Below are 13,998 nucleotides of genomic sequence, written 5' to 3' on the forward strand. Positions count from 1 at the left end.
TAATTATGAGTAATTTCTTTATCCATATCTGACCAGTTTTAATGTGAGTCTGGAGAATAGCAGTGCTTAATTTGTGCTTGTTGTTTCCGGTGCTTAGCACCAGCACTTATTTGTGAGGGCTGGGGCTTATTCTTGTGCCTCAAGCATTTGCTGCGAGCAAAAGACACATATGGGAAAGACAGAGGAAGAGAAAACTAAAAAGCATCATAAAGGGGGAAAGAAGAAAGTTGCAGGATGAGCTGAAGGGTCAGGGGTATCCGTAAATGGATTGAAGAGGCCTGAGATGGCTTCAGGATTACGCTCCCTCAGTATTCTGTGCTGGCAGATTTAATTACAGCAGCCTCATGTTTAAGAGAAGGGCTTTGAGCACCGGCACCTCTTTATTTACAAATTAGGCACTGGAGAATAGAATATAATAGAGGAATAAAGAAGGTAAGAACTTTAGAGGAACATGAGACTGCTCCAGAAGAGATTAGGGAAGAAGAAGAATTTAGGTTTTGGGGTTTACAACCAAGGTTGAGAATAGAGCAAGAATTTTTTTTAAATGTGTATAATAAGGCATAGTCCTATAAAAGGAGGTAAGGCGGAGTTTGTTAGCAAAAGAACATGTGATAAAACGTATGAATTTAGTAGGGAGTTTTGAACTGGAAGAGAACCTATAATGAGTGCAACTTTTTATATCTGTGAAAGTCTGGTTATTTTAAGAATTGGGTGGTTTCATGTTAATTACCTTTAGAGTTTTCCAAAACTTATCATGTAGAAGAATTGAAGGAAGAACACCATTTAACAAAAATGGAGAGAAACTTTGGGCAGGTCGTTTTGGATATAAAAGAGGGCTATTATATTCCTCCTATTGTAATAGCTTAGAATGATGTAAAGATGAGACATTTATCTAAAATTGTGAATAAACTTTCCATGGATAAGGTAGGGTTTTTTTAAGCTGGTGAATGTAGAGAAAATGGCAATTAGCGCCATGGTAATGCAGAACTACCTCGCCTTAGACATTATTTTGTAAAAGAAGGCAAAGGCTGTAAGCTAAATGGGTCACTTATGTACCTTATTTCATTGGAGTGATTGACTCATACATTACTAACAAAACTAATCTGACATATGAAATTAGGTCATTAGAAGAAACAGGTGTCTGGGAATCTGTAAGGTTCTGGATAAAGAAGATAGGGGTGGTTTTAGGAGAGTAGGTGAGTGGTTAATTAGCTTTGGTGATGGAATTCTGCAAGCTGTTCTTACACCAACAATAATAATAATAATGATTTGTGCAATGTGGTGTACTGACAAGTGTGTGAAACATATGGCAATAATAAAGGAGAGATACAGGGTGATGCAAATTCCCAGAAAAAGAGGAGATTAGAGGACTATTTTGAGATGGATCAAGATTTCCAACAGATGAGACGAATGGAGGAGGATGATTGGAGAGCTAAGAAGCTGAAGACTTTGAAGACTAATACTTAATAAAGTTATTTATGGGGTTTTACTGATTATTAACAATAATTAGGGGGGAACTGTTGGAGTGTTTTTGAAATTTGCAATGTGCAAATGTCAAGTGAAGATTGTTTTTGATAATTAGGGCTTGACTTAGATGTCGGCGGAGGGAATACTTCGTCACAAATATGACAGATATCCCGTCCGCTGTATTACGATCCTCATAGGATATAACAGGATTGTGATACGGTGGACAGGGTATCTGTCACATTTATAGGATAACATTGGGTTACCTTATTACATTTAATAAGTCATAACTGTTGTTTGGGAGCAGGTTGAAATGTCATATTTAGTGTCTGATTACTTGTTATTTTGAATCCTCTTTAATGGCAAAGTCAGATTTTAAGTCATAATTCTGAAAATGTCAGTTTTAGTAAGCTGACATTGGACTAACTATTTGGTGCCTGCAACTGGTTTCTTGGATCACATGAGTAGGTATAGATAACAGTTGGCTTCTTTGTATTTCTCCCAGACAACCACACAATAGAGGGTCTGCCTATTGATAGAATGGGCCATCCTGACTTGATGAGAGGGGTGGAGCTGGCACCTGTCACACTTGCAGTTCAAAGAAACTGCTTCAGCTCACACACAAATACTTCATACTAGCCCATTATGCCTACAGACAGACTGGGACCAGGACAGGGAGTCGGGAAATTTCAGATACCTTTGTAGGGGAAAATCTCCAGAAGTTTCTCCCACGTCAAAGGGGCACTAGGTGTAAAAATTGAACCTTCTGACCCACTCTTCAGTACACCCCTGGACCTGTGAATACTATAGAACTACTGCCCTACTGCCAGCGGTCTCGCCTGCTGCTTGATGCCTGGCTTGCTGTCTGAGAGAGAAGGCTTGACCTGCACTCTTTATCCCAGGCTGAAGTAACTTCAGTGCCTCAGCTGGCAGATCTCCTATTCTGAGCTACAGGGCACAACAATCTCCAGAGGTGTCAATATCAGGACAGTGCCCGCTCTGCGGGCAACAAAAATGCAAAAACCCATTCTTTATGCAAGAGCATAATTCATGCATTGTGTTTATATGTAGTATGTTAACCTTTTGCATTGCAGAGTTTAATCTTGAAAAAACACTAATGATGTTTGCAATAACTGTTCATTTGCAAGGTATTGCTGCAGGCTTACTGAGTGTGTTAGGGTGTGGTCCCCTTTCTAGGACCTTCAAGAAGCTTTCCCTGCAGCATGACTGGGTGTGGTTTGTGGGCTGGGCCAGACTCTATATAAGGGAGCCAGCCCAGCTCCACGTGCTCACTATTCAGGGGTCCCGGAGCAGAGCAACAGCAACTTTCTGAGCTCCTGTTCCAGAGGACTACCTTGAGTTCCAGGCCTGCCCTCATTATATTTGGTGATCCTTGAACAGGGCTGTAAGGCGGAGGTCAGGCTGGGCCCCCGGCCCCGTTCTCAAAGACTTTTGAGTTTTGGGCCTCGTTGTGAAACTTCCAGTGTGCGCGATCGTTTCATGACATTTGCACATTCTTGTTTGAATCAGCAGTGTGCGTGATTCATTCCTGGCATGTAAACCGTGACATTCAGATCGGCGACAGTGTGTGCGATCATTTCATGGCATTTGCATGTTCTTGTTCGAATCGGCAGTGTGCGCGATTCCTTCCTAGCATGTAAACCTTGACGTTCAGATCGGCAACAGTGTGCGTGATCATTTCATGGCATTTGCATATTCTTGTTCGAATCGGCAGTGGGTGAGATTCATTCCCAGCATGTAAACCTTGACGTTCAGATCGGCAACAGTGTGCACGATCATTTCATGGCATTTGCATATTCTTGTTCGAATCGACAGTGTGTGTGACTCATTCCTAGCATGTAAACCTTGTCGTTCAGATCGGCAACTGTGTGCGCGATCATTTCATGGTATTTGCATATTCTTGTTCGAATCAGCAGTGTGCGCGATTCATTCCCAGCAAGTAAACCTTGACTTTCAGATCGGCAACAGTGTGCGTGATCATTTCGTGGCATTTGCATATTCTTGTTCAAATTAGCAGTGTGCGCAATTCATTCCTAGCATGTAAACCTTGACGTTGAGATTGGCAACAGTGTGCGCGATCATTTCATGGCATTTGCATATTCTTGTTCGAATCGGCCATGTGCGCGATTCAACTCTGGCATAAAGCGCTTGGCTCTTAGTTCAACAGTGTGAGCGATTCATTTCTCTCATGTAAACCTTGGCATTCAAATCGGCAACAGTGTGCGTGATCATTTCATGGCATTTACATATTCTTGTTTGAATCGGCAACAGTGTGCGTGATTCAACTCTGGCATAAAGCGCTTGGCTCTTAGTTCAACAGTGTGCGCGATCATTTCATGGCATTGAAAACTTTGATATATTGTGTTTGTTGAGGTGCACACGTTTATCCTGCGCCTTTGGATTTTCTGTGAAGATGCTTAATTCAAAGTGTGACATTCTTTGTGCATATTAAGTTCCTAGTACAATTCCTGTTGTTTCCAGGGAATGTTTCAGATAGCCTTTGTCCTCATGTAAAAATGCAATGTTTGTTCTGAAACATTATTCTAGAAGGTTTGTGTATTCTAGACAGTATGTGATACTTCATGAAAAGCTCATATGAAACATTGTATTAACCCATTCTTGATTTTTTTCCAGGTACCTAGATTTCTTGAGGTCTAGTTATAGTCATTTCTTAGGTTATCCATGGTTACAGAATGAGAACTCTTAGAACCGTAGTCTATTGAAAGTCAATGTGATCATATCTTGATATTGTGTTGTTTAACCTCTTGCTTCCTACAGGTCTCCTTCCCAGCTGTTCCCTACCTAATCCCCTTTTCCCCCACTTGGACTCTCTCGGGCTCTGTGGTATTTCTATCGGAGCTTTGGAGCTGTCTAGTGGTGGACATGTTGGGAACGTGCGCAGGCCCCGAGGATCTAGTCTCCCTGACAAGAGGCCCCTCTGCAACTGCCCAGCTGACCTGTACAACTGGACCTTCCTGAACCTGCAAGGCATGCCTGAGCCTTGCTGGCCTCTGCTGGAGTGAGTTCCTGATCCCCAAGATGCATCTCACAGGTCCTGGACCCTTGGCGTGGCATCAGTTGAGTTCTTCCCTGAAGAAAAGGGAAAAATCCTGAGGTTTTGGGCTCTTCACACTACAGCAACCACCAGCAAGAACCAGCTATTCAAGATCTGCACTTCGCACTACAGCATCGACAGACAGAGGTGACTGCCAACAAGAAGCTCCAGCAATGGCCGCCTGCAATGTCCAACAGAATTTTAGTGCTTCAGTGATGACCGCCTGCGGCGATACACAAACAACCGTCCCCGATGCTGTCCCTGCTTTTCTTGCAGCCTCTTTCACCACTTAGTGAATTCTTCGCGCTGGACTTCAGAAGGTAACTTTGTCAGCTGGACTAACCTGGTCCAGGTATCCGGCCCACACTCCATTGCAGTTGGTCTGAACCTTTGAGTTTCTCCCAGTCTCGCATGACCAGATAACCACAAGTGGTGTTTTTCTGCTTTTAGGCGCTATATTTAATGTAAACCTTGGAAATTTCATATCTCTAGTTCTACTAATTGTTTTTTTGTTGGTTTGGTCTCTAATAATTTATTACTTTTTACTCTATTTTTCTAAATTGGTGTGGGATTTTTCTTGTGTTGTATTTTCACCTTATTACTGTTCAAGTGCAGCATTCTTTCTTTACACATTGCCTTTCAGTTAAGTTACACCCGACTGCTTTTGTGCCAAGCTACTAGATGGTTAAGCACAGGTTAATTTAGTGACTTTTTGTGGTTCACTCTGACAAGGAATTGTGGCTGTTGCTTGAGAAGAGCTCCCACCCTTAAACCAACAACCAAATTTCTCACAAACATGGCGCCTTGAATTATCTATAAATGTGCTCAGTAGATGTCCTAACAATCTCCTACATGGATTCAGAAGAAGCATTCATAACCGGGCCACTGGCTTTTCTACTGAAGTATCCTGAATACTCATGGCAACGTAACTTTTCTAAAATTATTAGAATATTCGCGACCGGTACATTATTAAAGCTAGGCACATGAATCCATTAGTCGTTTGTCAGAGTGGATTATAACAAAATGGGGAAGGAAGCTGATTTTTTTTTCTTTTTTTCCATTACATTCCTAACCGATTACACAGGGCTCTGGCAGCCAGGAAAAACAAAAGTAACATTCAAGAAATAGCTGAGGAAATTATACATTAAATGTCAACTTGAAAACAAGGAGTCACTGCCACGCAAAACTCTTTAAATAGCTACATTCAGAGCTCCCTAGCGATCTCTGAGGGTACTGTAAAATTGATGTATTATTTTGGGATTGCTCTTGATCTTAGAAACCATTAAGGATTTGCAAGAAATCATAATGGCCGTCATCCTTTGGCTTCCTGTAGAATGTATGTAGTTCCAAACCATGAGGCAAAACCGCCAATAGTTTTAGAAAAGGGGATTGATGAGCTTTGCTCTTTCCATTTTGAGCTCTCAGGAGACAGAGAAACCGTTTCCTACTGGAAACAGACCATGATGTAACAACGCATGCCATGGCACAGTGGTTTGTGATGATGTACATAAATTGAGGTGTCGTTTTGTTTGGCCTTGTGACGATTTACTTTTAAAGATGAAGGATTGCTTCTCAGATCTTTCTTACTTTCTATAACCAGGCCAATTGACCATTCTACCAGTGTGGTAGTTCCACAGTAGACTGCAAGCTGGAGGGTTGCTTTCAGAGCAGGATGGTCCTCCCCGACCCAAGCATGCCCCATTGTCCCATTGTACACATGGCTTCCTGCAGGGTAAGACTGGCTTGGACATGTTTGCAAAGATTGATTTCAATTTCGAGGGGCGTGCGTGCGCGCGCTCACACTTATGTGTGGGCATATGTACGTGTGGATAGATGATAATCTTAATCTAGTTTAAACTATCGTGTAGATAAAAAACTAGTTTGCAAGTGGGTCCAAAGCCATGACTGTTCTGTTTGACACCGACATAATCTTTCCACAGATACACACAATTTAACCAGGTTACTTTGTGGGGAAAAGAAGGTTTAGCGGTTCAAGATTTTTCTTAGGAGCATATGCATATTGACACCGTCAAATGCCAGGGTTACCAAATGCCAAGGCTGCCTTTTCTTGTTTTCAGTGCATGCCTCTTTCTTTCACCTCGTTTATCCAGGTGCTTGCCTCTTTGTGTCACTCACTGTAGGTCCTTTTCATCCCTTCTTTCTCCCTGTGTCATTGCTACCGTATCTTTCTTTCCTCTTCTTTCTCCCTTTAATGCATTCCTCTCACTTGCAAGTGTTCAAAGTTTCATGCTGTAAAAAGTTATGGCCCTCAAAACTGAGCAAAATTTGCCAGAAACTATACATCCAGCACAACATAATCGCTGGAAGACGCACTGTATGCAACCTCTCCGTTCTGATTCACAGTGTAGCTTGGCCAGTCACAAACAGATGTGTTATACATGTGGGACTCACTCTTCTTCAGAGTTATTAGGTCAGGTCTTCTTTAGCTGAATTGAGATCAGGTCATCCCTAACTCCCCATCTCTCTCCCTCTCTCCCCGGGACCAGTCGATCCCAGACGTGAATAGTCATAGTAATGGGTGAATTTTCATTTAGGGAAGGGGTCTATCTGATGTAGGAAGCGAGATGACATAACTCAGACTACCTCGTGAAACGGCATCATACAGCTTCATCCACCTGGGAAGCGAGTGTAATCACTCATTTATTATCCTAAGCGTTGACAGTTTTTAATGATTAATATTTCTGTGCAATCTGGCTCACCATGCTTCTTTGGCTCTGGCACCCTGGAACTTTTTCCATGTCATTATATCAGTCTGTAATTGTCACGAATACTTGTATATTGTATAAAGAACTATTGTCCCCCATATATTGTTTGAGAAAAAAAAACAATATTGTCGTTTGTGTAGTTTCAACAAACAAATCACATTGTAAGACCATGCGGAATCCTCGCTTTTCGTCTCAGTTAGGAATAATTTCTTTCTAGTGAAAGTTTGAGAGGCAACAATACATTTTCTGAATTACAGAGTGGATTACCTGCGGAATGTATATTTTGATGTACATTTCTCATGTTATATCTTCACAGTGAAAATAGCATAAGTGTTTGCAGTGGTCAACAGATGTCTAAGTCCACTATGAAGAAATAACAAAAACAAACTATGGTCCGTTCCAGGGGGTCATCTACATACACCTTTAAAAGGTCTCAAGGTATTCACATTCAAAATATATGTGCATCCTATCACATATTTATAAATAAAAAATGCTGGAAAGGGCTTTGTGGGTGGGGGGAAGGGTCCGAGCCATGCATTCATCCTGGACCACCTATTTCCGATAACTAGTGTGTAATACCTAATTCTCTCCGGAGGCCTGTGCTCCCAATAGTTCAGTTCCTCATGAAGTCTCCCCTGGGTCTTGGGATGGAGGGGTTTCAGCACTCACGCTGGCCCCCAAGTCATTTCCCTGATGTTCCCAACCCTCCAAAATCTCAGACCAGAGTCCCGCTAGCTTTCTTCTTTGAATACACCTGACCTCATCTCTTATCAGTGCTCTCTCCCTAACCCATAAGGGCCAGATCTAGAAACCTGGTGTCCACTTTTTAAGTCGTGGTCTAGGGAATAGGCCCAACGGGCACGGCTCTGCCATGCACTGGAGGGAACGGCGAAGGACGTTGTTCAGGCCATTAATAATATCCTTCCAGAAACCATGAATTACTGCTCAACCCCATGTCATATGAGCGAAGTCTGCATCCATCTATGAACACTGTGGGCACAGCTTAGGGTGACTCCATATATAAGCTGTAATCTTTGAGGTGTGAAATATGGCATATGTATGTACTTAAAGTGGATGTATTTCAGTCTTGTGTTCCTAGAGGCTCGGTTTGGGGAAGCTAACATCTTTTGCCAGTCAGGGTCCGATAGTTCTCGTTCTAGCAATGTCTCTCACCTCCATTTGATCGTTAACAGGGGTTTATCAACTGTGTATAGTAATGTGCGATATATCCATTTTATCAGGTGTTCAGCCTTCCCCAGTGTTACGAGACACTGCAGTACCTGATGCGTCTCTGGTTCTTGGGTGGTCACCGGCCACAAACGTGTGCACTAAAGTTTGATAAGTTAAGAATTGGCCTGGGGGTAGATCGTATTGTTCTATCAAGTCCTCTTGGGGTATAAGCATCCTCTGTTAAAACCAGCCCCCACTGTCTTTAGTCCTATCCCCGTCCAGGGTGCAAGTCGTTTGCTCATGAAGAGAGTGAGCGGGCCACCGTGTGGAAGCCCCACAAGGGGTAATGCCTGTGCATAAATGGGGGTCTCAGAGTACCAACACTGGCATCTTCTCCAACACCACAAGGCTTTCTCCAGCAACTTCCCTGGTTGGGGCCCCCATGGCCCCGTTGTGTGGTTTGGCTGGTAGAGTACACTGGCTAGTCACTGCCACCACTGAGCAACCCATTGTAACTGCGCCACCATGTAGTATCATTCAAAATCTGGAGCTCCGAGATCCCCCTCCTCTGGCGGGTGCCGGAGAACCTCCAGGGGCACCCTACTGCGACCACCGTCCCAGATCAGGTCTCATAAGGAGGAGTCCAGTTGTTTGAACCATGAGGCTGGGATCCTGATTGGTAGGTTGACAAAATAACATAGTAGTCAGGTCAACATTATCATTTTAGATAACGAGATCCGTGCCATAATCAGCAGCTTCAGAAATCTCCAGAATTCCATACGGGAGTGCATCAACTTGAGACTGGTGCCTATGTTAGCATCTTGCAGGTCAACTAGCAAATGAAATATTCTAATGGCTAGATATTTAAAGGATATTGGTGACCAGGCCCCCATGGAAGGGTGTGAGGTTTTTCTGTTCCCGGTGTCAATGGAAACAGAAAGTTTTGGCCATATTCACTGTTAAGCCAGAATGATATACAAAGGCCCCCAGCATAGACATTACGGCCAACACTCCTCTCGACCCATCCTTTAGCTAGAGGAGCAGTTTGTCCGTGTACAGGGATATTATGTGTTCCCAATTCTCCACGGTCAATCCATGAGTTGTTTCCTGTAGGCAGAAGTGTGCCACCAATGGCTCAATAGCCGGTGCAAATGGGAAAGGGGAAAACTGGCACCCCTGTCTGGTGTCTTTATGGATCTCATATTGGTCAGATACCGTGGTGCCCGTTTTCACTCTCGCTGTAGTGGACACGTGCAACAAGCAGTCCCAGTTTACCCAGGCCCGCCTAGTTCAATTTGCAACATAACAGCAAACAAGATATTCCGTCGTATGGAGTCGAAAGCTCTTTCAAGCTCAACTGACATCAGTGTAGCATTTGGATGTAGGCTTATTGTGGATGATACATAACATGATGTAGTCTGTCGAGGTAAGGGAGGTGTTCCTTGTTAGGATTAACCCGTTCTGATCTGGGTGAATTAAGGTTTGCAAGTGTGGTGCCAGCTGCAATGCAAGCACATTACTCAAGATCTTGAAGTCCATGTTCAACATAGAAAGGGGTTGAGACGCTGATGCTGGTGCACCTGATTCCGTAGTCTTGGGGAATGTGATTACTATCATGCCTCTAGTAGAAATTCCAGTGACATTCCCAGCATAATCAAATCGGATTTAGTGTCTTTAGTTTGGGGGTCGGCGCAGAAGAAAAGGCAGCATAAAATTCAGTTGGTATTCCGATGTGCCTGGCATTTTCCTGTAGCCATCTCCTTAATGGCCGTCCAAAGTTCATGGACTGTCACTGGGCCGCCCAGCGTCTCCCGTGTTGTGGGGTTCACCTTATTTGAAGGTATGGGAGAAAGATAGTCATTCACAGCCACTTCAGCAAGCCCTCTAGGGTGACCATAGAGTTTTTCATAATACGCCTGGGATGTAGTATTAATGTCTTTTGGTGAATAGGAGATGGTTCCATCATCCTTCAAAATTTGTGCAATGGGTCCTCCCCTATCTGGTGATTTGACCAGCCATGCCAATAGTCTCCCTGCCCTCCCCCCTTTGTAATGGCCTTTGGATATGTAATCACTGTTATCTAGGCAGCGGGGTCGATCTAGCTCCTTGTGGTAGTCTTCTCTGGTTTGTCGGTGTCAGTTTTCTGCCTCAGCCTCTAACCCCAATCCATTATCTAGTTTGTGCACCTGTTCTTCCAGTGTTTGGAGCTCTGCTTCCAATGCCCACCCTCTGTCCTATACAGTGACCCCAGTCCACCACTTTCAGTGCATCCCATTTGAGCAGTGTGTTAGAAGCCGTACCCTGATTATGTTGGAAAAAGTCCATGATAGTCATTTGCAAGGAGTCCCTAAAGGGGGTGTCACCTGGCATCAGGGGGCTAAGTCTCCATAGTGGTATCACCGGTCGTTCCGGCACAGGCAGGTACTTTAATAACACAGGGCTATGGTCTGATATAGTACGTATCTATTCTGTATCTAGTCTGGTGTATAAGTTATACACTGGTGAGTAATACGAGTATTCAAGCATCTGGTCGTGCTGTACTCTCCATATTTCCAACAAATCCCAATGGTGGAGCCATTGCATCAAGCCATCTGAGAGCTTACGGGCTGGGGCCCCAAACAACGGCGGGTTAGACCTGTTGAGATCAGTATTCACTGCACAATTAAATTCCCCCCAGAAGTAAATTTGTTGTCTGACAGTAGCCAGAGCAGTGAACAACTCCTGGAGAAATATCCAGATTAGTACCCTACGGGAATAGGCTGAGTAGTGGGTTACATAGATGTGGCAGCACCACCTACGGTGTAGCTGTTCTATTTCTTCACTAATAAAATGCATCTCTTGTAGCATAACTATCTGTGCACCTCGTCTTCGTGGATATCTAAGAATGTTATGCTGTTTGGCAGCAGACCCCATCCGTCTAATGTTCCAGGTTATGAGAGTGCGAGTGTCACCAGAGTCAGTCACTTTGGTAGTATTCATGTGTAGGCTCAGCATTCAGCATCTGGTCTCCCCATCCCACCCCTCACATCCTGCCAATGATCATGTGACTCCTAGGACCAATAAAAGCAATACTCACAACAAACTTCCACACCCAAGGGCAGGCCAGCAACGACTGGCCGTCCAAACCTGCAAAATAAAAACATAATTACAAGATCACCATCTCCAATCACTCAGTAACAGCAATTTTCGTGGGGTATTCAGAAGAGGAGTTCATCTTGCAACTCCGCTCCAGCCCTAAACATCACAGTTAAAGTAGTTATGGGATCCCACGGGGACAGAGGCACCGTTGGACCCGTGTGCTTCGGAGTTAGCAATACTATAGTTTCTCAGTTGTCAGAACAAGGATTTAGGATGGGTGGCTATTGTCAATAAGGTCCTGGAGTCTCAAGTGGATCTCACTGACTGTTCGTTAAATCAGTTCTTCAGCTGTCTGGGGAGTCACATTAGGGAGTACATCTCCTGATATATTGGAGACCTCCAAGTCAGAGGTCTTTGAGCTGTTTTCTGATGAGTTTCCAGTTCCTTTTTTGGTCCTTTGAGTTAATACCATCTCCACCACCTCCTGTAATGCTGCTGCTCTCTCCTGTGCCGTCTGAGAAGTGGAGTGTCTCTTCAAGGATGACCCCCCAGGGGCGCCCTATATTTGTGAATTGGGCGTGATGCTCCTGATTTGTACACTTCCAGCCATGTCCAAGACTCCTCTGGTGTAGCTTTAAAGTGTGTGGTGCCATCTTGGATGATCCATAGCTTTGCCGGGAACATCAGTGAATATTGTAATCCTTGTTTGTGAAGAGCTTTTTAATGTTCTAAAAGGATGCCCTTTGAGCTTGCTCTTTCGTGGTGAATCAGGGAACACCAACACCTTCCCATTTCCCAGCCCGTAGGGGCCATTGTCACTTGCTTTTTGAAGTATAATGTCTCTTATCCAGGACAAGTGCCACCACCGGATGAGGAGGGCTGTCTGGGGCCAATGGCCTCACCGGTACCCTATGAGCCCTTTCCAGGGTGTAAAAGGGTGTAAGGCAGTCAGGGGCTACTTCTGTCAGCAACCAGTTTTCCAGAAATGGCACCATATGAGTGCCCTCCAGGAGCCCCATCACCCTTATATTGTTGCGGCGATTTTGCCTTTCGCATCCTCAGCTCTTTGTTCCAGTACTTTCACTCTTACTTCAAGATCCTTTAGGGTATAGGAGAGTGCAGCATGTTCAGATTAATCTCCTCTACCGTGTGTTCCACATTCTTCACCCTCTCTGTCAGCTTTTGGTGTTCCGCTCAGAGGAGGCCCAGGCTATGGAGACCACGCCAATGTCTTGCTGTAAAGTTTGCTTAGTGTCCGCTACATCTGTGGTAAATACCTCCTATTCCAACTTTTTACATTGCAAATAAAGCACAACATTCAGACTCTATTAAAAACTCTGCATCTTTAGCCTTTTTTCTATTGTTTTTTTCAGGTGAATTTCTGCATTCTTGACTTGCTAGACGTTATCAGGGGAAAACTGCAATGATCATTATCAAATAATTCATTAATTTGATTTGTGTGCAAATATGTATTTGCCCAGGGATCAGAATTTAGCCCTGCACTTGTAATCGGGGCATAGGAGTTTGGTCACAGACTCATCCGCACACATCAACCTCTGCCTTCTTTACCCTTGAGTGATCATCATCTACTGAATCCAGTTTTGCTAGCCATTATGATTCTTTAAGATCTGAACCTCTTCAGCCTCACCAATTTTTTTAATTTTTTTATTTTAAATTATTTATGTAGTGCATGTTCACCCTAGGGCATCTCGGGGTTAGCAATATTTAGACTGGGAAACCTGCCTAGTGATCTTCAATGACTGATGATTATGAAGTTCCTGTTGCTGCAAACAGGCATGTTTTTGAACACCTCCTGAAATTTAACAGGCTGGTTTCTTTCCAAAACAACAACGGAAGGGACTTCCCATGTGTGAATGCCATGACTGAGAAGGCTCTGCCTCTGTGTAGCGCATTTGTACAAGGGAATATCCAGTAGGCACACCTCACTAGATCTTACAGTAGCACAATTTAGAATCCATCCTCTGAATGTCACCATTATGCAATTAAGCATTCATATTCAATATTATATTCACTGTGTGCCTTAATCATGTTAATGTGTGTGAAACATCTATATGTATTAATTAAATATAATCACAATATGAGTTAAAAGATTTTGACCTGTGTGTACTAATGTTCAGTTGAAATACATATATTTACACGTATTCATTGTTCACATTTTACATTTACACTTCAAGTTATATATGCATATGTAAACATACGAAAACAAGCACATCATTCACTTTTCGACTTTATTCCTTAGGTTACCTTCACGTATAACCATGTATTTGAAATGCACATTAAGGCCCTCATTACGACCATGGGGGTATATTGGAGAAAAGTACTGCCAACAGGCTGGCGGTACTCCTCCCCAAAATATGACATTGGCGGTTTGGCTCAAGCCAAACCGCCAATGTACCACTCCGTCCGCCAGGGCGGTAACAACCGCCGAACTGGAGACTTTAGTCTGCAGCCAGGTAGCCGTCA

Source organism: Pleurodeles waltl, chromosome 8 (assembly GCF_031143425.1).
Source record: "Pleurodeles waltl isolate 20211129_DDA chromosome 8, aPleWal1.hap1.20221129, whole genome shotgun sequence".
NCBI lineage: Eukaryota > Metazoa > Chordata > Amphibia > Caudata > Salamandridae > Pleurodeles > Pleurodeles waltl.